The sequence below is a fragment of the Macrotis lagotis genome, chromosome 3 (assembly GCF_037893015.1).
Source record: "Macrotis lagotis isolate mMagLag1 chromosome 3, bilby.v1.9.chrom.fasta, whole genome shotgun sequence".
Lineage (NCBI taxonomy): Eukaryota > Metazoa > Chordata > Mammalia > Peramelemorphia > Peramelidae > Macrotis > Macrotis lagotis.
Genome location: NC_133660.1, coordinates 80,681,015 through 80,708,869, shown reverse-complemented (window position 1 = coordinate 80,708,869; position 27,855 = coordinate 80,681,015). Strand labels below are relative to the sequence as shown.

At 32.9% G+C, this 27,855-nt stretch overlaps 1 protein-coding gene across 2 annotated transcripts in view; it reads right to left on the bottom strand.

Moving 5' to 3' along the window:
* The window catches only part of VEGFC (vascular endothelial growth factor C), a 170,945-nt gene that overhangs the window by 110,437 nt on the left and 32,653 nt on the right, over nucleotides 1–27,855 (bottom strand). The window contains exon 1 of one of the 2 annotated variants that reach the window (XM_074228925.1): nucleotides 19,775–27,257. The exons of the other annotated variant lie outside the window; for it this stretch is intronic. The gene's annotated coding sequence lies outside the window, so the exon portion shown is untranslated. Of the gene's footprint in view, nucleotides 1–19,774; nucleotides 27,258–27,855 lie in introns of those variants that run through there. 2 annotated transcript variants of the gene reach the window in all.

Below are 27,855 nucleotides of genomic sequence, written 5' to 3'. Positions count from 1 at the left end.
ACATGTAACTCCAAAGAACTTTTACACTATTAGGTCAGTTAAAATGAGTCTACATAGGGACCCACATGTGAGCTGATTATATTGAGATGGTCTCCAAAAACAAAATGTAGAGCTGAGAAAAAGGGATGTATTGGGAAAAGAGCAAAGGGAGAGATAGAATAGGGAAATTTTTTTCAAATAAAAGAGGCACTAAAGAAAGAGCTTTTACACTGGAGAAGAAATTGGGAGGTGGGTGTAATACTTAGGCCTAACTTGAAATTGGTTCTAAGAGGGAAATACAGACAGACAGACACACACACACACACACACACACACACACACACACACACACACAAACACACACCAGGGTAGATGTAGACAACTCTCTTACCAAATATAAAAATAGGAGGGGAAGGTGATAAGGGAAATGTTAGAGGGGGTAGTAAAAAGGGAAGGCAGATTAAAAGAGGCAGTAGACAAAATCAAAATATATTTTTGAGGAGAAACAGGATAAGAAGAGAGAATAGGCAGAAGAAAATAGGATGGAGGGCAGTATACAGCTGTCATAACTATGCATATGAATGGGATGTTAACTCATAAAATAGAAGTGATTAAGACAATAAATCAGAAACTAGAATCCAACAATATGTTGCATATAAGAGACACACTTGAAGCAAAGACAGTAATAATAGAGTTAAGCTACAATGATTGGAGCAGAATCTATTATGTTTCACCTAAAATAAAAAAGGACAGCTTTTGCACAAATCAAAAGCAAAAACAGGCCTAATTCAAAGAATTAAGCAAAGAAACTACATTTTGCTAAAAGGTACTATGGACAAGAATTAATATAATATATAATATAACATATTATGTATTAGTTACTTAAGTATTTAAGAACATTTAGCCTGAATAAACAAATAATTGAAAAATACTTAGTCTATGCTATGAAATGGATGGACAACCCAAACAGAAGGGACATTAGTACCCATATCTTGGACAGACATTGGAGTTGATAAAGACTGGATCTAGAATTGAACAAAAGGAGGAAATTGAGCTGGATTACCTTTGGCAAATTACAGAGTACTTTTAATCACCTGAAGCTTCTCCAGGAAGCAAACAAAAAAAAATCCATGTTTTAAAATATCAGTATTTTATTGATGTTAGCTTTTGATTTCTTTTCATACTTCAAGACTCCAATAAAGTCTTATCTTTAGGATTTTCCCTTCCTCACCTTCAACTGGTACTGCCTTCCCCTTCTGAGATTACTTTCCATGTACTCTGTATATATTTTCTAAATTCATAATTATTTACATTTTTGTCTTCTCCATTAGAACGCAATTTTTTTGAGAACATCAATTTTTTTTTTACTTTTCTTTGTATGTATCCTTCCTTTGTATCCTTTGTACTCAGAACAGTTTCTGGTAATATTTAATAATTTAATAAATGTCTATTGAATGAGTGTCATTATTATAGTCTCTGATGAATTCTCCAAAGAATTAAAAGGAAAATGGAAAGGTATATGATGAGTGTGAACAGGGCAAAACATTTATCAGAAAAAAGGCCTATAACAGAAAAACATAAAAAATGTTTTCAGAGAGAGATATATAACAAGAGAATGATATAGGATAATTACATATACATATATATATATATATATATATTATATATATCTCAAGAGTGAGGAATAATTGATAGTATTTAGAGAATCCTCTAAGATTTCCAAATTTTCATTCTCTGACTTTCTCTCATTTGTCTTTAACCCTCTGTCTCTGTCTGTCTCTCCCACCCTCACCCCCCTCGGTCATTTGACCTTTATTTCAAAGAGGACCAATGACATCATGAGGTGATGTCTTGACTTTAGTGTGAATTGGATTTTAAGTAAGGCAGAGTAATAGAAAATTGTCAACTTGGTGCTCTCTTCTAGAGTCATTGAAGTACAGTCGCAAGAATGTCAAGTGTCAAAGAGACAATGACAAAACTGAGAAAAGTCAAGATAATTGGTGATATCCCAGGATGCAGAGGATGACTTTGGCATCTTCACTTTCTTTTTTTCTTTTGTTCTTTTCTTTTTGCAAGGATTAAGTGACTTGCCCAAGGTCACATGGCTAGGTAATTATTATGTGTCTGAGACCACATTTGAACTCAGGTCCTCCTGACTCCTGGGCCAGTGCTCTATCTATTATGCCACCTAACTGGCCCCGGCCTCTTCAATTTCTGACCAATGTCTACAGTACCTGATTCAGTTGCCTTCATGGACATTAGAATAAATTCTTCTCCTTCAGCCATTCTACTGGAAAGGTTTCACATACTTTGGGTAGGCATTCTCTCAACTGACCAGTGGATCAGTTACTCTAGCATTGTTTAACTCATATATTGAAACAGTTTTTACCATACGACTTCTTGGAGCTACAGGTTTGAGTTGGGTTAAAGGTCAACACCAAAGGTAGATAGTAAGTCCTCATGTTTTGGGGTATTAGGCCTCCTTGAACATTCTCATACACTTGTTTGTCTATCTCTCTGTCTCTCACTCTCTTTCTATGTATATGTATATGCTTATGTATATGCATATATCCATATCTTTAGATCTATTTATATATGTATGCATGCATATACATTATAAATACAGCGAGAGCTAGATATATAAATAGATATAGACATATCTATATACAGGATTTCTGTGATCATCAAATGATTGTAAATATACCTATATACTCTTCTGATTATATATTACTATTTCTATATCTATCTTTAATCAAATCAGTATATATGATCAACAAATGAGTATGCATACAGACACATTTATACTTTTTATTTTGATACACACAGAGATGATAGATCTCTATATTATCTATATGAAATCAAGAGTATATAGGTGTATATACATAGTCATTTGATGGTCACAGAAATTCTGTGGGATAGATTGTATTCTTATTCCTATTTTATGGATGAGAGAACTAAGGCTGAAGTGATGAGATTTTAGATGACTTACCAATGGACACACAAATGGTAAGTGTCCGAGGAAGGAATTGAACTCACATCTTCCCAGCTCAGTCCAGTGTTCTATTCTCTGTGCCATCTAGTTACCTTACTTAATAATTAACCATTCTTTAAGAATTTGTAAACAATCCTCAGAAATATAGAGGAAGGTCCCTCAAATGCTAAGTAGGTTGTGCCAGAGTATATGAGGATAAGAGGATATGAAGAATGGTTGCAGGGTCAGAACAATGGATAGAATGATATCTGTAACCCTGGAGGGGTTACCCACATCAAAGAGTTAATATATCCATTCTAATATTAAAGTTGTAAGAATTTCTGAGGAATTGGGATTTTCCATCATAGGAATATGATAATTGTAAAATAATGTCCCCCTTTCCACAGTTTTCAAATAGAGGTAGTGCTTATCATTCAATGATACAATAAAAGGTAATTGGCATACTCTTTCACCATAAAATGTCATCCAGGGTTATTTGCATTGATTAGGTATCTATTGGGTATTTCAGTCTTCTAAATCATCAACTTTCTAAAATACTAAATGATCTTAGATGGCTATTTTAATGTTTTCCATCAGGACAATTAGCTTATGAAATAAATATTCCCAATTTTTGAGGACTTGGCTTTTTTCTTCTAGTGAAGAATATATGAACAACAATATAAAAACATATCCATGTAGATTGATATAGTTATAGTCATAAAGATACATATTATTTCCTTCTCATGAAGCTATATAATCTACTTAAATATTGTTATTCTCATGCATACTTGAGCTTTGTAAAGTTGAAGAAATTTGAAATATTTGCCCAAGTAAATGACTACACTATGTCTGAATAGAAAACATTGATTTTTTTATAGTAGATTTGAGTTTTTAGCCTGCATATAACTGCATATAACCAAGAAGGTCAAGGAATGGATAAGAATATTAAAATGTCCTATATTATGTCATGGAATATAAAACCTCTGAGAATACTAGATAACCATTACCAAGGTCACCATGTGCCAGTTGTTCATATGAAGTTACCAAATAAAGACAGATACCAGACGCTGATAAAGTTTTGAATACTGAATATATTAACCAGATTCAGGAATTTACTTGTTGCTTGAATGCCTAGATAGCATAGTGATATACACCTCATGGAGTAGATTGGAAGACAGATAAGTCTACATGACTATGCATACTGAACAAGTGGTATAATTTAGCTTCATTTTTTTCCACTTTATACTACCCAAAGTTTTTTTCAAAATGCAAATACATAATGGAGTTTTTATTATGTAACTCATGCATAAAATTTAACGGCATGGTCATTGAAGCATTAAAAAATGAAAAGATAATAGGGAAATGAGATACATGTAATAATTAACTAAGATTAATATGAATCAGGTTTATGATCTGATTTTTTTCTCTTACTGATTTGAATATACTATCACCTACTTTAAATCTTTCATTCAACAATGTAAAACTAAATCTTCCATTTAAAGTTGTTCTATGAGGGGGATTTTTTTTAAATCAATATTTAACAGTCAAAGATTTAGTTATTGTAATCAAAGCAATGAACCAAGACAATACAAAGGACCCATAATGAAAAATACTATCCACTTCTAGTCAGAGAACTGATGAATTCAATACAAATTAAAGGATATATATATATACATTACATTTTATGTTTATTTTCTTTTGCAACATGGCTGTCTTGCATATTGGTTCTTTGCTCCAACACAGCTAAATGTATACTTATGAGTAATAAGTTTTAACATAAATTTGACCAAAATTCTATTTCTATTTAAAAGTCAAATATAAAGAATTTTAAGAGAAAATAATTTCTGAGAACAATTTAAAACAAGTAATGCTATTTTTGAGTATTAGAAACAAATGCAGTAGTTGATCCTTGGACTTTATAAAAGGTGAACCAGAAATTGCCATTTCCCTTGCATCGCTTTCCAGTAACAACTGTTTTATCCCCATGTCCTCAATATATATGTCCAGAATCAACTTAAAACAGTCTTTGTTTACCACTACTGTTTTCAAATATACTCTCTACCACTAGCATTTTGCAGTTTTTCTTTTTTTCAGGTAAACTTTATATCATCAATTTCAGACACATTGCTATAACTTCAGGTTCCTTTCCCTCCTTTCTGAAACATTTCAGTACATATTTCACAGTTCACTCTTCCCTAAACCCTTAAATAATAATTGTGAACTTTAATATATTCGTTGATGGCCCCATACATTCTTGTCTTTCATTTCTTTTACTTCTTTAGTTCTCATGACCTATATCTTAACTCCAACTCACTCACTCGTAAGGTTGGTCATATTTTAGAACTGTTTTCCCTAACACTGTTACTTCTCTGTTCTTAAAAATATAAACCCTTATATCTAATTACCTTCTCTCCTCTTTCTACTGTTCTCTATACCTTACTCTTCCTTAGTCTGTGTATCATTATCATTAAAGATTTTATTTGAGTTTAACGATTTCCCCCCAATCTTACTTCCCTCCCCCCATCCTCCAAAGAATGCAATTTGTCAGTCTTTACATTGTTTCCATGTGGTGCAAATTGAGTGTAATGAGAAATCATATCCTTAAGGAAGACACATAAAGTATAAGAGATAACAAGATCAGACAAAAAGATAACAGTTTTTTCCCCTAAATTAAAGGAAATAGTCCTTGGGCTTTGTTCAGACTCCACGGTTCTTTATCTGTATACAGATGGTATTCTCCATTGTGACAGCCCAAAATTGTCCCTGATTGTTGCACTGATGAAATGAGTGAGTCCATCAAGGTTGATCATCACCCCCATGTTGCTGTTAAGGTGTACAATGTTTTTCTGGTTCTGCTCAGCTCAGCATCAGTTCATGCAAATCCCTCCAGGATTTCCTGAATTCCCTTCTCTCCTGGTTTCCAATAGAAGAACAGTGTTCCATGACATACATATACCACAGTTTGCTAAACCATTCCCCAATTGAAGGACATTTACTTGATTTCCAATTCTTTGCTACCACAAACAGGGCTGCTATGCATATTTTTGTACAAGTGATGTTTTTACCCCTTTTCATCATCTCTTCAGGGTTTAGACCCAGTAGTGGTATTGCTGGATTAAAAGGTATTCACATTTTTATTGCCCTTTGGGCATAGCTCCAACTTGCTCTCCAGAAAGGTTGGATGAGTTAATAGATCCACCAACAATGTCATAGTGTACCAGATTTCCCACAACCCTTCCAACAATGCATGTATCATTATCAACATGACCTCCTACACTTTCAGTCTTCCCTAATCTACTATTCAATCTTACTTTGTATTTCGTACTTCTGTCCTGGCTCTAAAATTGACACTGTCTTTATGCCCTTTCCCACTTCCACTAGTACTGTTTACACTTTGTTAAACCCTAGCACGGTTTATCTCCATTGGTTTTCTTTCCTTTTCATATACTACTGAATGCCACTGGTAGAAGTCATACAATAATATTGACTAGGTCTAGTACAAATATAAATTTCATTCCCACTGGACTCTCGTTTTTACAAACTAGTCTCAAATCTTAAAATGTCATAGAAATATTATTGTTTTAGTTTTCTATTCATTCGAACAATTGGGTTTATTTGCCATTTATTATGTGCGATTCTCTTTGTATAATTGACATTTGATGGGAAGGGATTCAAGCCTTCATAGACAGCTTGGGTCACTCCATCTGTAATTCGGGAAATAGTCAACAGAGGAAAGATGCTATTATTTCAGGAAAGGTTTCTATAAAAAAAAGTGAGAATTTTTAGTTGAGACTTGAAGGAACTTAGGAAAGTTAAGAGGCAGAGATGAGAAGGGAGAGAATTTTAGATGGGGTTATAAGTGAAAATTCCTAGAGTTGAGAGATGAAGTAACTTCATTCAACAGCAAGGATGACAGGGTTATCGGATCAGAGAGTACTCGTGTAGGGGAATAAGTCATTGCGTTTATCAGACCTGTGCTTCAGGAAGATCACTTTGACAGTGGAGTGGAGGATGGAATTCAATGGACAGAGACTTGTGGCAGGCAGGAAAACCAGCAGCCTATTGCAATATCCAAGCATGAAGCAACGATACACCATGGTAATGGCAGTATCAAAGGAGGGATGGAATATGCTAGTCTAGTGTTGTAACAAATGTAAAATCATCAGGGCTTGGCAACATATTCATTATATAGTAGGCAAGAGTGAGACTTGGAGAATAACATCTAGGTTGTGAGCATGAGTGACTAGGAGGATAGAGATTTTCTGGACAATAATATGAAATCTGGGAAGAGAATTAGGTCTGTGAAGAAATATAATGAATTCAATTTTGGACATGTTGAGTTGGGAAACCTAGTTGGAAATATGAATAATCAGTTGCAGATACAAGCTTGAAGATGAAGAGTACACAGGTTAGTGGGATATTAATGCATTGTTCTTGGAGTTGTGAACTGATCCAATCCTTCTGGAAACATTTGGAATTTTGCCCAAAGGGAAATAAAACTGTGCCTACTCTTTGATCCAAGAATATCTATATTAAGTCTGTATCCCAAAGAGATCAGGAGAAAGGGTAAATAGGTCATATGGCCAAAAATATTCAAAGCAACTCCTTTCATGGTGATAAAGAATTGGAAACTGGAAGGATGCCTATCAACTGGGGAATGAGTGAACAAACTGTGTATGTGAATGTGATAGAACACTATTGTTCTATAAGAAATCATGAAGGATGGGACTTCAGAAAAACTGGAAAGATTTACATGAACTGATGCTGAGTGAAATGAATAGATACAGAACAATATACATATTAACAACAACATTGGATGATGATCAGCCACAAGGGATTTATTCATTTCAGCAATATAATCAAAGATAATTCTAAAAGTCTTGTGATGAGAAAATACTACCATATCCAGAGAGGAAACTGGAGTTTAAATGCTGACCAAAGTTTATTATCTTCAAATTTAAAAGTTGTCTTATGTATTATGTCATCAACATTTTCTAATTTTTTTCACCCATATGAATTTGATTCTTTCACACCATGATTAATATGGATCTGGGCTTAGCATAAATAAACATGTAGAGCCTATATTAGATTGTTTTCTGTCAGAGGGCAGGCAAGGGAAAGGAGAAAAATATAAAACTCAACATCATATAAAAAAATGATTGGTGCAAACTACCATTACATGCTGTTGTAAAAATTTATTTTAAAAAAGAATATACAAGTTAGGACTGGGTTAGAGAAATGGTTAGATAATCAATAGCACAGATATAATTGAACCTATCAGAGATGAAATTAATGACTGAAATAATATAGAAAAAAGAAAAAAGGTCCAGGTTAGAATTCTGTGAGGTTCCTATGAATTATTATTATTCATGTAAAGTGGCATGACCAAGCTGAAGATACAACAAAGGAGACTGATAAGGAGCAATCAGAAAAGTAGCAAAAGAACCAGGAGGTGGTAGTGTCATGAAAACTTTGAAAGAAGAGAAAGTCAGGGATACTGATATAACATCAACAGTGTTAAAGGCTGGAGATATCAAGATGTATGAGAATTGATAAAAAAAAAGTCATTTGATTTGACAATTAAAAAATAATTTTAAAATTTGGAGAGTGTATTTTGGTTAAAGTATTAAGCCAGATGTCAAACTGTAGGGTGTTAAGAAGACAGTGACAGGAAAAAAGTGGGGTCATTGTTGTAGATTCCAAGTCTAGTATCCTTTCAAATAAACCATGTTGCCTCTTCCAAAACCCCATGATGGTTTAGTAGGTTTTGCTGTAGTATGTATAGTCAATACAGTAATTTTGTAAATAGATGAAAGGTATATAGCTTGGTGAGAAATAAGAGAAAGAGTACATAGATGGGAGAAAGTGTGAAGGGGAAAATGAGTAGCTGAATAGAGCAAATTTATCAGCATGATGATAGACGACATTTATATTGTATTTTAAGGTTTACTAAGTGCTTTAGAGAAAGGGTTTCATTTAAACATCACAAAATCAACCCTATGAAGTAGCAAGAACCAATATCGATATCCAAATTTTAGAACTGAGGACAGTCACTCACTTAGACAACTTGTAAATGTCAAGACTGATATTTACAACTTCAGTCTTTGCTGACCCCCAGCTCTAGCTTCCATTATTTCATACAGCTTGATAATAAAAATGAACATTTATTGAATATCTCCTATTTTCTGGGTTTGATAATAGAAGGCAAACACCTTGAAAGCAAAGAAGTCTTGTTTCTGCTTGTATGTTGCCTTCTGTCCAAGGCACATATTCTTCACGGAATTGTTTACTTACAGAAATATTCATTAAATTGCATGTAACAGACCCTGAGGATACAGGGAAAATCCTCAGAAGACCCATGCATTTGAGACAAAACACAGCTAAATAAGAACATGCCATAGTATCTTCCAAGTCCATACGAGTAGGATAAACATTGATTGTTGCAAAAGTTTAGAGAGAAGCCAGTTTGCAAATTGATAAGTCTGATAAGGCAGCCCAAAGATCCAAAATTAATTAAATCACACATCTGCTTTAAAAAAGTACCCATTATGATTGTTACCATAGAGTCAATACAAGTGTTGGACAAATAATTATAAATGTAACATTATAGATTTCTTGGTTCCATATATATGTATGTGTATATTTGTGTGTTCTTGTGTGTATATATGTGTGTGACTCATTTAAATGAGAACGATGAATAGAGAACTTCTGGTTTTGAATCTAGGATAAGGACAGAAGATTTCATATTGATATATTTTAAACTAATTGCTTCACCTCATTTGTGCCCAGGCGTGAATCATTCTACTAAACATGAAAACAAAATTGATAGCATTAACACTTCTTAGAGGAATGTCAATACTAAAAATTTCTTCATCTAACCCTTTGACCTCAGTCAATAACACTATTTAGTGTTTACTTAGCACATTTTGAGTGAATTTCAAATCATTCACTGACTTTTTCTTTCTCCTTCTGTAATTCACATTGTCTGTAAACTTTCCATCACTCCTCTTCATTCTTGTCTCTAATGTTTCATACATTTATAGTGCTTCCTTTAATCACATATACCAATATATTTCTTCAGAAATTTTACCTTTCCACAGAATCAATATTAAATGGAATTTATCTACCTACACCCTTACAATAACTAGAGCCAAATTCCACAATTTATCTAAAAAATTCCTGTTTGGCAGAAAGAGGCCTGGAGGAAGACTCAAGTTTTCCTAAGTTCAAGTCTGAACTCAGACATTTACTAGTTTTGTGACCCTGAGGAAGTCATATGATCTGATTTACTTTGGTTTCCTCAGCTATAAAATGAACTGGAGAAGGAAATGGCAAACCACTCCAGTATCTTTGCCAAGAAAACCCCAAATTGGGTCACAAAATGTTGGACATGAATGAAATGCCTGAACAACAATAATAATCATGAAATTCTTCCTTTCATGTAACCAAAATTCCTTTTCGAAAGGCTCAAGAGAAGAATATAAAAGGTAGCCATGAAAGAGAAAAAAATTAGAGATTCAACAAATACATGTAAATTTGATAAACTGTTTACAACTATATGTGGGAAAATTATGCATGTTCTTCCTAAGAAATGCATCAGTATTAGGGCAGTTAGAAGGAATCTACAAAAATAGAAGGCCTAAATGAGTGTTGGTTATATTGGGATGATCTAAAAAATTAAGGTATGAGAAAGAAAAGTGTACTGGGTAAAGGGGGTAGGGAAAGGCAAAATGGGAAAATTTATCTCTTGTAAAAGATTCACATAAGAGAAAACTTTTCAATAGAATGGAAATGGGTAAGGTGCCAGGCACTCCAGAACATCATTCTAATCAGTTCAAACAAGAAAGAATGCACACACACACACACACACACACACAGTGTTATGTATAGAAATTTATCTTACCTAACAGAGAAATAGGAAGGGAAGGAAATTAGAAAAAGGGAAGGGAGTTGATAAAATGAAGGGAAGATTAAGGGAGCTAGCAGACAGCAGGAAAACAGACTTGTGCAGGGACTGAATAAAAAGAGAGAGAAGGATAAACAGAAAAAATGTGGAGGGAAATATAATTAGTAATAATAACTGTGAATGTTATTTTGATGTGATCACTCATAAAACAAAAACAAGTAGCAGAATGAATTAGAAACAAAATCTAACAACTTGTTGTTTCCAAGTTACATTTGAAACAAATACCATATGCACGCACCCACACAGACATATACACATTTAAACAAAGGAGTTGGAGCAGACTCTATTATGCCTCAGTTGAAATAAAAAAAAGCAGCTGTAGCAATCATTGTCAGACAAAGCAAAAGGAAAAATTGATCAAAGTAATAGAATTAATCAGGGAAATTAAATTTTGATAAAAAGTACCATCTAAAATAAAATAATATTCAAAATTTCTACAGCAAATGTATAAAAGCCACTCTTCTCAAACAAATAGGGAAAAAGTCAAATTTATGAAAATAAGAGCTATTCCCCAATTGATAAATTGTCAAGGGATATAAATAGGCATTTTTCAGAAAGAGAAATTAGTTATCTATAATTATATAAAAAATTCTAAATCATTATTTATTAGGGAAAGGCAAATGAAAACACCACTTAGATATACCTCACACCTCTCAGAAATTAAAAATAAGGAAAGGATGATTGATGAGTTGGTGGCAGTGTTGTAAACTGGTCCAACCATTCTGATGAGCAATTTGGTACTAGGCCCAAAGGGTTATAAAACTGTGCACTCCTAACAATAGCACTCCTAAGTCTGTAACCCAAAGAGATCAAAATAAAGAACCTATATGTACAAAAATATTCATAACATAATAACAAAGAATTGAAAATTGAGGGAATAACAATCTATTGTAGCTTAGTTGAACAATTTGTGGCACAAAATTGTGATGGAGTACACTATGCTTTAAGAAATTAAACATGATAAGATTTGAATGAACTGATCCAAAGTGAATTCAGCAAAACTAGGATATTATTGTTCATAATAACATTATTGTAAAGATGGTAAATTGTAAAATCTAAATTGATCAATATAATTATCCAAGAGAATTCCAAAGGATCATGATGAAAAATGTTATCTACCTCCAGAGAGATAACTGATATATTCTGAGAGTAGATTGAGGCATACTTTTAAAAACATTATTTTTATTATGTTTGTGTAATATTTTCTTTTGCCACATGGCAAATAAAGAAATAAGGACAGTCAGGTGGCAGAGTAGATAGAGTACCAGTTTGGATTCAGGAAGACTCCTCATCCTGAGTCAAATCTGGTCTCAGAAATTTACTAGGTGTTGATCCTGGTGAACCTCATTTATCAGTTTTCTCATCTGTAAAATGAGCTGGGGAAGGAAATAGCAAGACACTCCCTCCAGTATCTTTAGCAAGAAGACCCCAAATGGGTCATGAAGAGTCATATACAACTGCAAAATGATAAAACAACAAAATATGGAAATATATTTTATATGACTTCACACCACTAATTAACAACAACATATCATTTTCCCTTTCCATTGAGACAAGCAGCAAAGTATGATTTTGGAATTCAAAAAAAAATGTTAAATAATTTGATGGGAGGGAAGCAACAAGCACAGTGACATATAGCAATCAATCCCTATATAAAATCTAAATCTCTTCTCATCCTTCCTTCTTTGTTTTCCTTTACTCCCTGTGGTATTCATGCATTCACTAGTGCAACAAACATTTATTGAGCATCTATCTACCCATCATGTTCAAGATGCTGTAGGAGACCTACAGATAGATAAGAAATATTCCCTGTCCTCAAGGAGCTTTCACTCTAGAAAAGGAGCTAAAAAGAAGAGTTAATTAGTAGAACAAATCAGACTCTGTCATACTCTTGAAGACTTGAGTCTTTTCAGGCCTAAATAATCCTGAAAATTTTAACCAAAGCTTATCATTTCATATTTATAACTATTAAATTTCACCTTTAGTACAAAAAATTCTTGTCTCTTTAGCTTTTCTTCATATGTCTTATTTCCATTGATCATGATGCCTGTCATACTTTGCTAAATTAAACTATTGACATGAAATAGCTAGCACACATTTTGAAACTTCCTAATCTGTTTCCTCAAAGAATTTGTTTGGATAAGCTACCAAAAGATATTAGACACTTCATTAAATATAATGTGTTTCTTTGTATTGTTATACTGGGACAACAGGAGAATAACACTTTTTTAAACCACTATAATAGAAGCAGATGAAGAAAACTGAGTACCGATATAGTCCCATATTCTTTCCAATATCTAGCTGTTTTCTCTGCAAATGAGATGAAAGTACAGAATAAGTTGGTATAACTGTGCAAAAGCATATGAATACCTAGGATAAAATTTTACTTGACTTGTTTCCAATAAGTGGAAAAGGCATTTTTAAACAATATTTACTCCTTGCTTTGTGTAGAAAATTAACTCATTGGTCTATAGAGTATATTTGAAGCTAAAATTTAATTTAGGTAAAATATAACTGATAATTTTTTAAAATATCAAATTTCCAAGAATAGGAGAAACTGGCAAAAATGAAAGTAACCTTTTTTTCCTTCATAAACTTATAGTTAGATTAGATTCTAAAGTAATGAAATACTTCCCTGTTGTCTTTTTCAATGGAATAAAAAACCTACATAAAATGTGGGGTAATCAAGTATAGCTTTTCTCAATAATATTAAAATGTCTACCTTATCTATATAAAATTGAAGAATAGTGTAATTTTTTTCCAGAATTTTAACTGCTGTTGTTCCTTAAATGAGAGAGAGAGAGAGAGAAGGAGGGAGAAAGGGAGACAGAGACAGAGACAGAGAAGCATGGAGTTGAAAGTCAAGGAACTTGTGCTTTACCTGGAATAGCTAGTTAAATGGTTAACTTCTCTGGGTCTCAATTGCTTCCTTTGCAAAATGATGAAGTATGACTAGATGATATCTCAGGTGTCTTCTATTCCTAACATTCTTTTTTTTTATTTTTTTTAAAATAAAAATAGCATTTGATGACTGATTAAATATCTCCAGGGAAGCAATAAATAAAACAATTTATACAAGACATTCCCTTTCCAAAAAACATCTATCAATGCCTTATCTATTACACTTGATATAATAATAGTATTCATCAATTCTCCAAAGATCTATGATTTCATGAATGTGGATAGGATGTCATCTGCTTCTATGTACTTAATAGTCCATCAGGAACACTGGGACTGAAAGAATTCACAGACTTGGTGGCCCGACTTTTGTTATTTCTGTGTTTATCTTGAACAATAAACGTAGTCAATCATTCATTACATATGGTAATCCTTTCCAGTTTATTAAGACCTTAAGAGCCAATATGACATAATGAAATGAGAGTCAGTCTCTGAGTAATGGAGGTTAGGAACAAATCTTACCTTATACATAATACTAGCTATGTGCCCTGGATGGGTTCCTTAACCTTTTGATGCCTTGGGCTACTGTTTAACACTATAAATTGCAGAACAGGAGTATATTTCATTGCTAGAAGGATTTTCCCCTGTAGGAGTTTCATATAACAATAAAATAAATATAATAAGGCTGGTTATACATAAATATATATCTTGAGTTCCTCTGGCATTATCTTTGTAAAAAAATTTTAGGTTTAATTGGTATCATTTTTTATATATTATTGTCACATCTCACTAACTCAAAACATCACCTCTTCACAAACCAAATCTGCCTTGCAACAAAAATTAGCATAGTCAAGTATAACAAAACAACAAATTAGCCATCTCAAAATGCCTGCTATCATCTTCTCTCTATGCTGCCATGAATCAAAAAATTATGACGTTAATCAGAGAACACTACTTATAGTACTATTGTAGCCAGTCCAAATCTGTTCTATCAAATAAGAAGCCTAGTCCTTTTCTCACTTAGTCTACCTTTTTTCCAATGAACAGGATTTTGCAAAAGTTCTATTTATCCCGAGTCATACTCCATTTATTAATAATTCCTTCTGATTCCAAAACAAAAGAAATAGTTTCATAGACTGGAGGACAACCACATTGAGGCAGATCCAAACTAAATTAATCTGAGTTAGACTGTAGTCTAAACTTATCCTTGCTGAAAACATTAGCAACAGTTGTTTTGCATATGGTTAAAGAACTCAAACAGTCCATATTAAAAAACTCAAAAAGCTGAAAGCCCAACCTCATAGGCAAGTAGCTAAAATATTATGAATTTAAAGTGACATGTTCTCTGGAGTCAAAAAATTTTGGCAAAATTTTAGTCTTGATCATGCAAAAGCAAGTAATAATCCTATACCAAAAAAAATTCTGTAAAATTCTGTAAAAAGTTCTATATTTTAAAATAATTTATCCATCTATAAAGAATTTGTCTATAATTTATTTTAATCTATTCTATTTGTACTAATAGATACAACTTATCTAGTAACATAAATCAGATATTTATGCATCATTTTCCCCTATAAAGGTCTGACATAGAAGGGGAAAAATTAGTTGAAATGCTTAAGTAAATATATAATATTTTATATTTAGAGAGAAATATATAATTTTGAATCTACTTAATATTTACATTTGTATGTCATGGAACACAAAATTTAATCCAATAACCCAATGAGTTTTGGCAATCAATCAACATGCATTCATTAACCTCTTAATTGATGTCAAGGCATTGTTCCAAGTGCTTGAAATAGAAGGGCTAGAATGCTAATGATTAAGTATTTATTAAGGACTTACACTGGGCAAATAACTTTGCAAATATTATCTCATTTGATATTTTCCACCCTGAGAGGTAGATGATATTATGATTCCAATTTTACAACTGAGGAAATTGAAGCAAGATCATTAGATTATGAATTGGTTAAGACCAAGGACTGTTGTTTGTCTTTCTTTGTATCCCCCAGTACTTAGCAGAGTGACTGGTATGCTCTGGGCATTTTGGACTGCTGTTCAGTTGTTCTCAGGAATGTTCAATTCTTTGTTACCCCTCTTGGGGATTTGCCTAGCAAGCATGCTGGAATGGTTTTGCCATTTTTTTTCTCCAGCTCATTTTGCAGATGAGAAAATGGAGGCAAACAGGGTTAAGTGACTTTCCCAGGATGACTCAGTTAGTTCATGTCCAAGAAAAGATTTGAACTTAGGTCTTCCTGACTCCTAGCCCAGCACTATATATATACAGCTCTATCTAGATGTCCTACTGGGTATAAATATTTATCCAAAGACTTACTGAATATACAACTTCTTAGTAATTGAGTTCAGATTTCATCTTTAGTCTTCCTGACTCTAGACCCAGCACAATCTAATGTCCTACTTACTTGCATCTATAAATAAAAAGAATGAAATAACCGTCATTCACAATAAGCTTCCATTCTAATGAGGAAGATAACAAGTATGCAGCACAAATGTAATTAATAAATATAAATATATAAAATGAGGTCAACACAAGGGAGTTTTGGATGTAGGGCATTAATAAATATTATACTGTGTATAAATTCTCTACTATGAATCACTTAAGGGAATAACAGAAATGGTAGAAAAAAAAAGGAGATAAAGCAGAATGACAAAAAATAGAGAGAAAGGAGAGCAAAAGAAGAAAAAGACCTGGGGGATAGGAGAAAAGTTGCTGTGGCTAAAATGATTCATCATCTGAAAGCCTTCTGGTGGTGGACTTCTACAAACTGGGCCAGTCTAGTTCCTGGAGGAGTATCTTAAAAATTTTACTTCAGGTTATTAGAAGCCTTTACTAGCTAGTGAGATATGGAATTTTCTTTTCTGGAATTGGAAGCTGTCACTTGATACAGCCAGTCTAGAACGCAATTTGGAACTATGTTCAAAAAGTCACTAAGCTATACTTTCTGACATAGTGATAAAAATACTATGCCAATGACTCAAAGAGATGAAAGACAGAGGGAAACAACTTACATGTCGTAGAAGCTTTTTTTGTGATGGATTGAAAATGAAGTAGGTACCCATCACTTGTAGAATGGCTGAACAATTTACAGCATATAAATATAATAGAAGACTATTGTTCTGTGATGATTTCAGATAAACCTGAGAAGACTTGTATGAACCGACCCAGAGTAAAATGAGCAGAATGTGGAGAACAACTTATACACTAAAAGCATTGTAAAACAACTATGATGGACTTAGGAATTCTAATCAACACAATGACCAACTATGTTATAGACATGGTCAATATAGACATTTATTTTGCTTGGCTATGAATATCTGAAGAACTTCGATTTTCTCTCTTCTATCCCCAGTGGGATTAGGATGATTCAAAGAAAATATAGGCTTGTTATTTGAATAAAGTAATAAAAAGAAAGTGGTTCTTGAGCTGAGGAGAGAGAATACATTCCTGGAATGAGGGCAACCAATGCAAAGGCATAGAAATCAGACGTAAAATGTCTTATAAAGGAAATAGCAAGCCTAGTTTGGTTGCATAAAATTGTCATAGTGAGGAGTAAGTTTCAATAAACATGGAAATATAGGTTAAACCCTAGCTGTGAAATGTTTTAAATGAGATCAAATATTTGTGGCTCCTTGGCTGAGTTACTAGGAATAGTACCCCCAGATCTTAGGGTATTGTTCAAATCATGATGGAACATCATTGAAGACTCCACTTTATTGGAAAAATAGTTACACAGTGTATAATATTTAGAGCAACATGACATATACAAAATTGAATGACAGATGTCTATATACACGTAAACATAGTGATATCACATCTCATCAATCTCTCTATCATCTCTCAAAGAAAGATTCATATTCTCCACTGAATTCCCACTCTGATGCCTCACTATGGTATGAAGATGATCATCTCCAGCCTTTGATAACTAAATACACTAGCAGAATAAAAAGTTTTGGCAGAATCTATCAAACTGGAAGGGCTCTGAACACAGGTCTAAATTATACATGTGAAGACCAACTTAAATTTGCAATATTCCATTACTAGTTGTTAGCAGGGAAATAATTTTTTTAAGAAACACTGAATCTTAAAGACTGCAACCTGAGTCATAGGCAGGTTGTAAACTATATCAGTAGGGAAAATAATCTTACCAAGAAAAGAAAATATATTGGAATTAGATACATTATCAGTAACTTTAAAGTATGCTTTTCAGAGCACCTTATATACATTATTTCATTTAAACCTCATGACCTAAGTCTCTGACATAATTTGTACAAGTATTTATATTACTTACCATTTTAGAGATATAGAAATGAAGTTAAAAAAGTTAAATGACACATATAATGTTCATTTTTACACACATACATGTGCACAAGTATACATGGGCATGGAAACATATAGACAAGTCATATATGAATATTATTTGTATGCATATATGTTTGTCTTTCATTTCAAAGAAAACCAATGACATAGTAGTGTGATGTCTTGACTCAAGTGTGAATTGGATTTAAGTGAAACAGAACTGCTGAAAGTCATCAGCCTTATTCTCCCTACCAAAGTCATTGAAGTCTAGTAGAAAAACAAAAGTCAAGACAACTAGTATTGGCTGTAGATGTGGTGGATGACTTTGGTACCTTCAATGTCTGACCAAGGCCGAAGAACCACACAGAGGTTGATTCAACTATCTTAATAGCCATTGGAAATAATTGCTCTCATCTGCCAATTCAAGCAGAGTAAGTCTTCACAGACTTGAGGAAGACATCCTTCTAACTCATTGAAGGTGACCCTTAAGATATAGGTATGTATATGTGTATGTGCACAAAGATAAAGATAGGATAATAAAGATGATAGCTAGAAAGAGTTGATAGCTAGAGATGAGAAAGATTGATGATGGAGATGATAGTAAAATTATGATAAAAAGAACAAGAGCTAAATTATAGCTAGAGATAATAGATGACAGATATAGATAGATGATAGGGGGGTGAAAGATGGATAAAGATGATGATGTGATAATGTAGAAAGATAATTTTTTAAAGGCTCAGTCTACACAACACTAGTTCTGTATTGATTCATCTGAGACATGATGGTCCAAAATGCTGTCCTACCATACTGTTTCATGATTTCAATGGAACTTAATTGTAATAAGAATGTGAAAAGGAGGGAGGGACTCAACTATCACTATTATTAGTATCATGTTTGTGTGATTATCATCATTCCAGATGCAGATCTTCAAAAGTGTTATTTGCAGTCCTTAAATCCACAAGGTTTTTAAGGATAGTTAAAAATTACTCATATAAATGACAGTAATTTTTATTATTTTGGGGATGCAATGCTTATAACCTTGTGGAATTCCTTTGTTTTTAATTGTGAAATTTTAATCAATGGACTTCTAATGCTTCATCAAATTATATTGTGTGACTTAGCATATAAAGAATGCAGGCAATGAAATGGGAAGTAAATGGAATTATTTTTCAATTGGTCAGTTGATTTCTTAAAGTCAAATTAACTTGGATTTACTTTTGTTTCCTTGATTTTGAAATTTTAATTAATATAAAGAAGAGTCACAAGATTAGGAACCAGAAACCTTGGATTTTTTCTCTTGGCTCTATCCCGACTGAACTGTGTGAATTTGGACAAATCACTTAGCTTCTTTTGATTTGAATTTCCTTAGCCAAATCATTTCATATGCACCCCTCCAGCACCCCCTCTCAAGCCCACCTTCCTTATTCTTCTTATTTTTCTCTTACATAACTTAAAAGAGTAAGATTCAATTATCCTTAAGTTCCTTTCATTTCAAAATCCAATGAACCCCCCTCCCAACAAATGGATGTTCTTTCAAGGATACCTGCACTGCAGAAAGTCTCTATCCATTCCGGCAAGACCACTTGCTTTCAATATGACTATGGGAAAGAGTTTAGTAGTTTCTTGAAATTTAGAAACTTACGCTTGACTGTGAAATCTAGAAGACCCATCCTCTTTGTGTAATAGTTTCAGAATATTGGCTTGGCAAAATTGAGTTCAGGAAAGCACCTCATTTTTCTGACCCTCAATAAATTTCCCACAAGGTAGTTCCAGAAGCCTTTTGAACTATGAAGAAACTATCCTGTAGTGAAAAGAACAATGGATTTATTCAGAGTTAGAAGTGAATTCTGACATTTCTTCTTACTGCCTCTGTTTCCATAGGCAAAATATGTTCTTGCTCAGGCTACTGTTTGTCAGAAGGCTCCAAAATGCTGGAGTACAAAGGTATGGCCCTCTGTGGTTCACTTTGGAAATGCTGTTGAACTAGGTTAAAATGTAGTTGGCAAATATTTAACAACACAAAAAAATAAAACAGAGCATTATTAATACTATTATGTGGTTTTCTAAGTCAACATTCTAAGCTTTTAGGTATTTTCTTGTACCCTCCTCTTTCTATTGGAGTTTGATACTTATGCATAAGAATAAAGAAGTCAGATGGTTTTTCTTTGCTTTTCAACAGGATACCAGAGTCAATATTCCCCTACTCCCTTCTACTCTAAAAATCTGGCTCTATCTGTTCCATGTGAACTAGATGGACTTGATTCATTGGTTTGCCACTAGATCTGAGTGAAATTCTTTATTCTGGGAAGTTTAAGAGACTGATGGAAAAAATGGTGCATACTGGTCTAAAAAAACTCAAAGAAAACTCTCAAGTTCATTCAGTTACTGGAATCAATATAAATTCCCAATCATCCAGTCAAATATTCTACTAATAATCTTTCTATATGAAGAAAACTGCAACTCAGCCCCTCTGTTGCTCCTCCTATATCCAAAATCATTATTGTTTCATGGAAATTCTGAACAAAGCTCTAGTCCACACCTCTTTGACCCTTTTAGGTAGCATGATTGTCTAAGACTTCCAATGATTCTTCCTATGTCAAGAAAATGAATGCCAGCAAAGTCTTCTAGATGGAACATTGTGCACAAGTCCAAGGAAGTGTTGAAAGCATGACTAAGAGCAACTACAAACCTTAACCTCTGGCTAGTTCATCCACTAATAATTATTCCCCTTGTCCTGTGTGAAATAATCTCAGAAAATTAGATACCCTCAAAATGCTCAAGCCTTGATCAGCATCATCTTAACTGCTTCTTGGTCTCTGTGGAGATGGAGGAGGTAGAGTCTGGCATAAAACCTAAAGATTAGAGCACTTACCTTTACATATTGATAACTGCTGTCATTTTAAAAAATAAAATTTATTTGTTATCTTTTGAAACAAACTCAGAGTCTTATTCCCATTGAGTTTAGCGTATTATAAGGAAAAGTATAAGAGTCTTTGATTATAAAAATGATTTTTGTTTTCCTTGCAGATTCTCTTTGCCAAACTAGCAACAATGAACATTGCTTTGATAGTAGAGTTATTTACTAAGTGAACAAAAAAAAGTCCACCAACATAAAGAGGAAAAATTTCAATGGTCTTAAAAATTCCCATTAAGGGGATGACTTGAATACCAAAATGATTGTTCAAATATTTTTGACTAAATTCCTCCTCTATAAAGTTGCCTAAAATGAGGTTGGGAAAGTTAAGCAAATTATATTTTCCACTGACCAAGTATTGACTTCAACCCCCTTTTGCTGATACTTGGAAAAAATAGAATTCTTTTAAAGAAGATTCTTCAAAGGCACAACAATCCAATCCACAAATATTTCTGGCTTTGTCATCATGGTAAGGGTTTTAGATAGTATCACTAGGAGAAAAAAAGCTTTTCTAGCTAGTTATATTAAACATTATTTTTTGTTTCAATTAATGAATTATCTAATCTTCTGAAGAATTTTCTCAAAACATGAATTTGATTAGTCAGTAAGCACCAGAACTGGATCTTTGGGTCAGATTTCTAGACATGTAATAACAGTAGTATGTAATAATGATAAAACAATAAGCTAGAATTAATAGAGCATTTAAGTACTTTACATAATATTTAATTTGATCTTCATGACAACATTAAGAGTTAGGTGTTATTATTACAGCCATTTTACATATAAACTGAGGCTGAGGAGAAACTTGACAGGGGTCACACAACTGGTCAATGTCTTAGGATTTAAAATCAAGTTTTTTGGTCTTTAATTTAAAGCACTCATCCATTGTGATACCCCAATATAATAATTAGATAGATTTTCAATTGTCACTATATATACAATATGTACTATATATATAAATATATACATATTCACAGTCACATATACATATATATGTATATAAACATAAAATTAGTGTAGTCTTAAGAAACATGATCCATAATTGAAAGTGTTTGTATTGTGGTTAAAAAAAAGATCCATTACAATTATTTTCCAAATATTTGATCATAGAGGATACCTGATTTAGTCACTCCAATGACCTCAGGAGTTATGATACCTTCAAAAAGTCCTTTAACTTCTGTGTCTCAATTTCTTCTGTAAAATGAAATAGTCACTAAGATCCTTTGCAACACTAAATCTATCATCCCCCTAATATGATGCAATGATCCATGATCTGCAAACAGTAGTATTAAAATATTTTTGTCAGGTTGGTTGTTCTTCAGGATATTATAAATTAGACATAAAAAGTCACAATTGGTCTTAATCCATTTATAAGCTACATAAAACATGAATGGGATCAGATGAATTTATGGGTTGAATTATAATTATAAATATATAGGGTGTTATTTAAAGAAATTTTCTGTGTAATATATTAAAGTGATGGAGCATTGCAGAAAAGATAATCATGGGTTATCAGGAAATGGAAGGAGTAAGAAGAAAGAGGTTAATGTGTAAATTAATCCACTTTGGGAGGAGAGAAAAGGGGTCAAAATACAAGGGATTCTCATGAAATTAGGAAACAAAAACAGATTGATAGAGAATAATAATCTATCTGGAAATATTGCTAATTAGCATGTATCTTTTTATGTTGCTATAACAAAATTACTATTCTTTGGGAAAATCGTGGTAGCGTGAGAAAACCATTTCCATTACTATTAGACTACTTCTCTTTCTTCCTTTCATACTTGTCTCCTCTTCCCTCTTGACTTGAACAGTGCTTACATGAAAAATTACCCAGTATAACTAATCACCTTTTACCAACATGGAGCAGATTATTACCTGCTTCATCACAAAACTTTAATGTGCCAAGGGAAGTTGAGTAGAAAGGGCAGAAGACTGGCAATCAGCCTTTTCTGTAAAGAAGCTTCCCACATTTGGCACTTCATGATACATTGAAAATATCATAGACCCATAAACTACAGATTATTTCAAAGTTGAAAGGGACATCTACAAACATCTCATCCAAGTCATATCACCAAAGAAATCATCACTATGAGGTGGTCATTCAATTTTGGTAGATCACCACTATATCCTAAAGACAATACAATTTACTCTCGAATAGTTGTAAATGTTAGGAAGGTTTTTTCCTTATAACAAGCCTGGGCAACTGACTAAATCTATGTCATCTGCCTTAAACACAATCATAAATACTTCTTTTAATTTATATAGGGGTTTTGCCATGAACCAGGTACAAACTAGGTCAAGAGACTTTAGGCAAGTCATTTAACCACTCTGGATTTCATTTCCCTCATCTGTAAAATAACACATGTAGACCAGATGATTTCTATGTTTCTTTTTAGATCTAAAAATATTTAATGAAAGTAGTCCAGATCAGAAGGAAAGCATAAAATTGGGGGAAGGGAGGGATTTATTGATGGATTCTCAGATAAAGTTCTCATAACTCAAATATACAAAGAACCTTGTTACATCTGTAAGAATAGGAGTTATTCCCCAATTGATAAATGGTCAAAGAACATAAAGAGGTAGGTTAAGAGGTTATTGAGACTTAAAATAGTTTTCTTCATTTTAAAGAAAATCTTGTTTGGGACAATTGAACAAAATAGAGGATGGCACATCACATTATTTGGTTTTTATAATGGAAGCATTGTAATTATCTAGACATTCCTTTTTATTTCTTTCAGAGGAGAAGGTATGCAATACATGTAGTAATGGCTATGGTAAAACATGTGGAATAATTTTGACAACACTTATATCCTGCATCTATAATACAGCTGACTCAAATTAAGCAGGGGAAGCTAGCAACTTTTCACTAATAATGAATCTCCTTTATTGTAGGGTAAATTATTTACCACATATAAACCAGCTTGTGTACTCTATTTTAAAAACTCAGGTTTTGCTTTTCAAAACATTTTGTCTTCTCAATATCTACATATATTTTGGAAACAGCCTTATCATTTCTGTTTAAATATGGAAATTTTCATCTTATTCAAACTTTGCTTAGGGAATACATAAATATATACTGATTCAAAGAGAGACAACATGGAATAGGGGTCAGAAACTCTGTTTTGGAATAGGAGAGACAGGTTTCAGTCTTGCCTCTGGCACTGACTAGTGGCTATGTGCAAAAAACTGAACCTCCCTGTGCCCCTGGTGATTCTCTAAGACTAAAAGTTTTAAATCACTTTCTGATTTTCATGAATGGAAGAAGCTTCCACACTAGAGAATGTAATACATGAATAAAATTATATCTATTATAAATTTGTCTAGATCAAAATTAATTTAAAAAAACTATAAAGGATTTCACATTTTCATTGGTATCTAAAAACACGTATAAGGCTAGTCATGTTTTTTTACCCATGGGACAAAGTCAGTTAGGATAGGGATCAGGGCTTAGATATAGAGGACAATTTGGTTTCAGATACAATGATGCCAAAAAAGAGAATGGCCCATCCCCTATTGTGGAGAATGTAGGGGAAATATGGATGTGAGAAAAAGTTCCAAGTGATAGGACTCTGGGTGTAGCTGGCAATAAAGAAGTAAGAAGGACTTTGAAGAGCATAACATTCTGACCACATTTAAGCACCCCTGGAGGAAACGCCTCCTCTAAATTCTCCCCCCCTTTGTTAAATAGCCTAGTATTAAACATTTAATTAATCAATCTACAAACATTTTTAAATAACTATTTTATTGATACAAAGAAAAAGAAAAACATAGACTCTGTCCTGATTAGACTTCCTAAGGAAGAAGACAACTTATACATAAATCAGTAAAGAATAGATTAAAACTGGGTAGATACAAGGTAGTCTTAATGATATATCTGTACTGATAGAAGAGATCAATGAAAATTTATTTAAAATCTAAGTATGATCATGTTAAGAGATAATGATTCATCATGCAAAGAGATATAAAATGTATAGTTTACAATTTGTCATAATGGTTGCAGGTGAAAATTCAATCCATGGAAAAATGATGATCCTAGCTATAAATTCCTTGTTTAATTGACTGTTTTATATGTTTAATATATTTTAAACTATTAAAGTGAATACAATTAAAATTTAATATTAAAATAAAGAAAAAAGAACCAAATAAACAAGCAAATATGTTAAGGGCTTGTCATCACTAGGACTTCTCATTTGTGGGGATGGGAGATTAAGTAAATCATTATCTCTAGCTATTTGAAATGAATCTTTGCCAATACTATTTCCCAATTTCTGCTTTCTGGATAGTGATGTCTGGTTATACTATTATTACTCTAAGATACAATGTTCTCAGAGGAGTACATATATAATACATGTAATAATGGCTATAGTAAAATATGTGAAATAATTTTGACAATACTCATATCCAGCATCAATAGTATGACTGACTCATATTGGGGGCGGGGGGGAAGCAGGGGATAGGAAGCTTTAGCTCTTCACTAATAATGAACTAGCTTATTCAAAGCTTTAGCACAGCATGGGAAATGATTATTTTCATTAAAAAATATTGGGATTGCATCCTGAGATATTTTTCATTAATATCAGGGGGATTTTTGGGCATAGTCAAGCATACGCCTTTATCTTCAGAAAAGTAGATTTTAAAAGTTCAGAGAAAAATAATGATGATTGTTCACACATATAAAACACTTTAAGATTTACAAGAAGACTTAGTTACAAAAGATGTCTCATGTGGGAACTGTTCCTAATTACCTATCTATAATCTGACCTTCTCCAGCTTTTTAGAGGAATGCTCAAAAATACCAAGTTAGAAAAAGAAGAGTGAGGAGAAAAAATAATGGATTTCAACCTGACCTATTTAAACAGTTTTGATCCAGACAAAATGAGAAATCGATAAAAGAATTGACATTGATTCAGACTATCATTTGCTAGGGAAGTTTAAAAACACACACACACACAAGGGGCAGCTAGGTGGCATAGTGGATAAAGCACCAGCCCTGGAGTCAGGAGTACTTGGGTTCAAATCTGGTCTCAGACACTTAATAATTACCTAGCTGTTTGGCCTTGGGCAAGCCACTTAACCCCGTTTGCCTTGCAAAAAAAAAAAAAAACAAAAAACAAAAAACTAACACACACACACACACACACACAAACACACACCTACTCCCTTCAACATGTGGCATTTGTTTTATAAGTCATAAGAATACAGCACAATGTGCTTGGGGAGAGGCTTTCCTTTAAGTTTATTTATTTTAAAATTTTATTGGATACCAGGGCAACCTCTTTTCCCTAATCCCACATGGTTTTGATCATATCTGTGCTATTTCTTGCTTAATGCATCAGTATTAGAAAAAAAAATTGCTGCAGGTAATATTTAAGCCTATCATATGTCTCTACAATGTCCTTTGAAAGTACAATAATTGACTTATTTGAGACTGCAGAACTCTGCTTTTGGCACCTATATGCGAACAATGGAAGAATGATAGAGCTTAAAAAGGTCTTTTGTTGTTTGCTTCTGGAAGAATTTTTGGTTTCTTAACTTCAATCCACCCTCCATTCCTCTTTCTCCTGAATTCTAGGACCAGTGGTTTCCTACATAGAAGGAATTTCTTTAATCCCAATATTTGTAATTCCATTGCCCAAGTGCTTGATAGACATTAATAGGTTCTTAATAAATGCATGATTGCTTACTTGTTCTAATTGACTTTCTATTGGATAAAATGATTGGAAAAGCCAAATACCATAAAGAAGGAGAATATGAAGAAAATCAGCATGAATGATGAAAAAAGAAGAAAGAAGAAAAATATCAGAGAAAAAGAAAAAAAGAAAAAAACAATAGATTTGGTTGCAGACATAAGAAGTAGTACTTCCCCCCAAAAGGGAGAAGTGAATGGCAGATATTGAAGATAGGCAGAAACATGACAATTACTGGTATTCTGAGTGATAATCCTGAGTCTTTAAGATGTTAATGTTCATACTGCTTCTTATTCGAGAAATTGCATAATAGAATTTAGAAGGAATTCTCACAACCATTAAATTTTATAAAGTTAAAGTATTTAAAGAGATAAGTTTCATTTAGGTGGAAAATGTGTGTCATTCTTGAAGGTATTGAACAAATGAAATGTTATTGAATATCTTTTGTAACTTCAGCATCAATAAAGAAGGTAGTTAACAAATATTGATTTTTATAAGTTTTACTTTTTGAAACATTTAATATATTTGTTATTATGGAACAGTTCAATATATAGCAACTCAAAACACAGTTTTAAGTTTCTTTTGACTTATCTCAAAATCATTTTTTTAAATAAAAATTTGTTCACATGCTAAAGCAAAAAAATATAAAAACTAAAGGTAATTAAAATATGCATCAAGATTCAAGTTTTATAGAAAGTAACATTTAAAATAGTTATTGTAAATTGCCTAAAAATTCTCTCTATGTGACCTTTGCAATTCAGTATTGCTTCCTGGGGTCTCTATTTTTGAATTAGATTATCTCTAAAGTTCCTTCCAAGGCTAAAATTCTATGATGTTAAACTGCTGTCAGTAAGGTGCAAGAATCATTTGACTTAAACCCAGCAACCTATAAATAAAGCTCCTAGTCCTATCCTTTTAAGCTATATTCTTTCATATATAGAATTTGAGCTTTCTGCTCCCTTTATAAATAGACAATGAATGGCAGCTTTTAATTATCTTGACATTTAAACCTCAGCACAGAAAATTTAGGAAGAAAACATTTATTGCAACTTATGTAAGTTTTCCACATTTGATACAAAAGCCTATTTGATTGTCAAGAATTTGGTTGGATCTATTTCA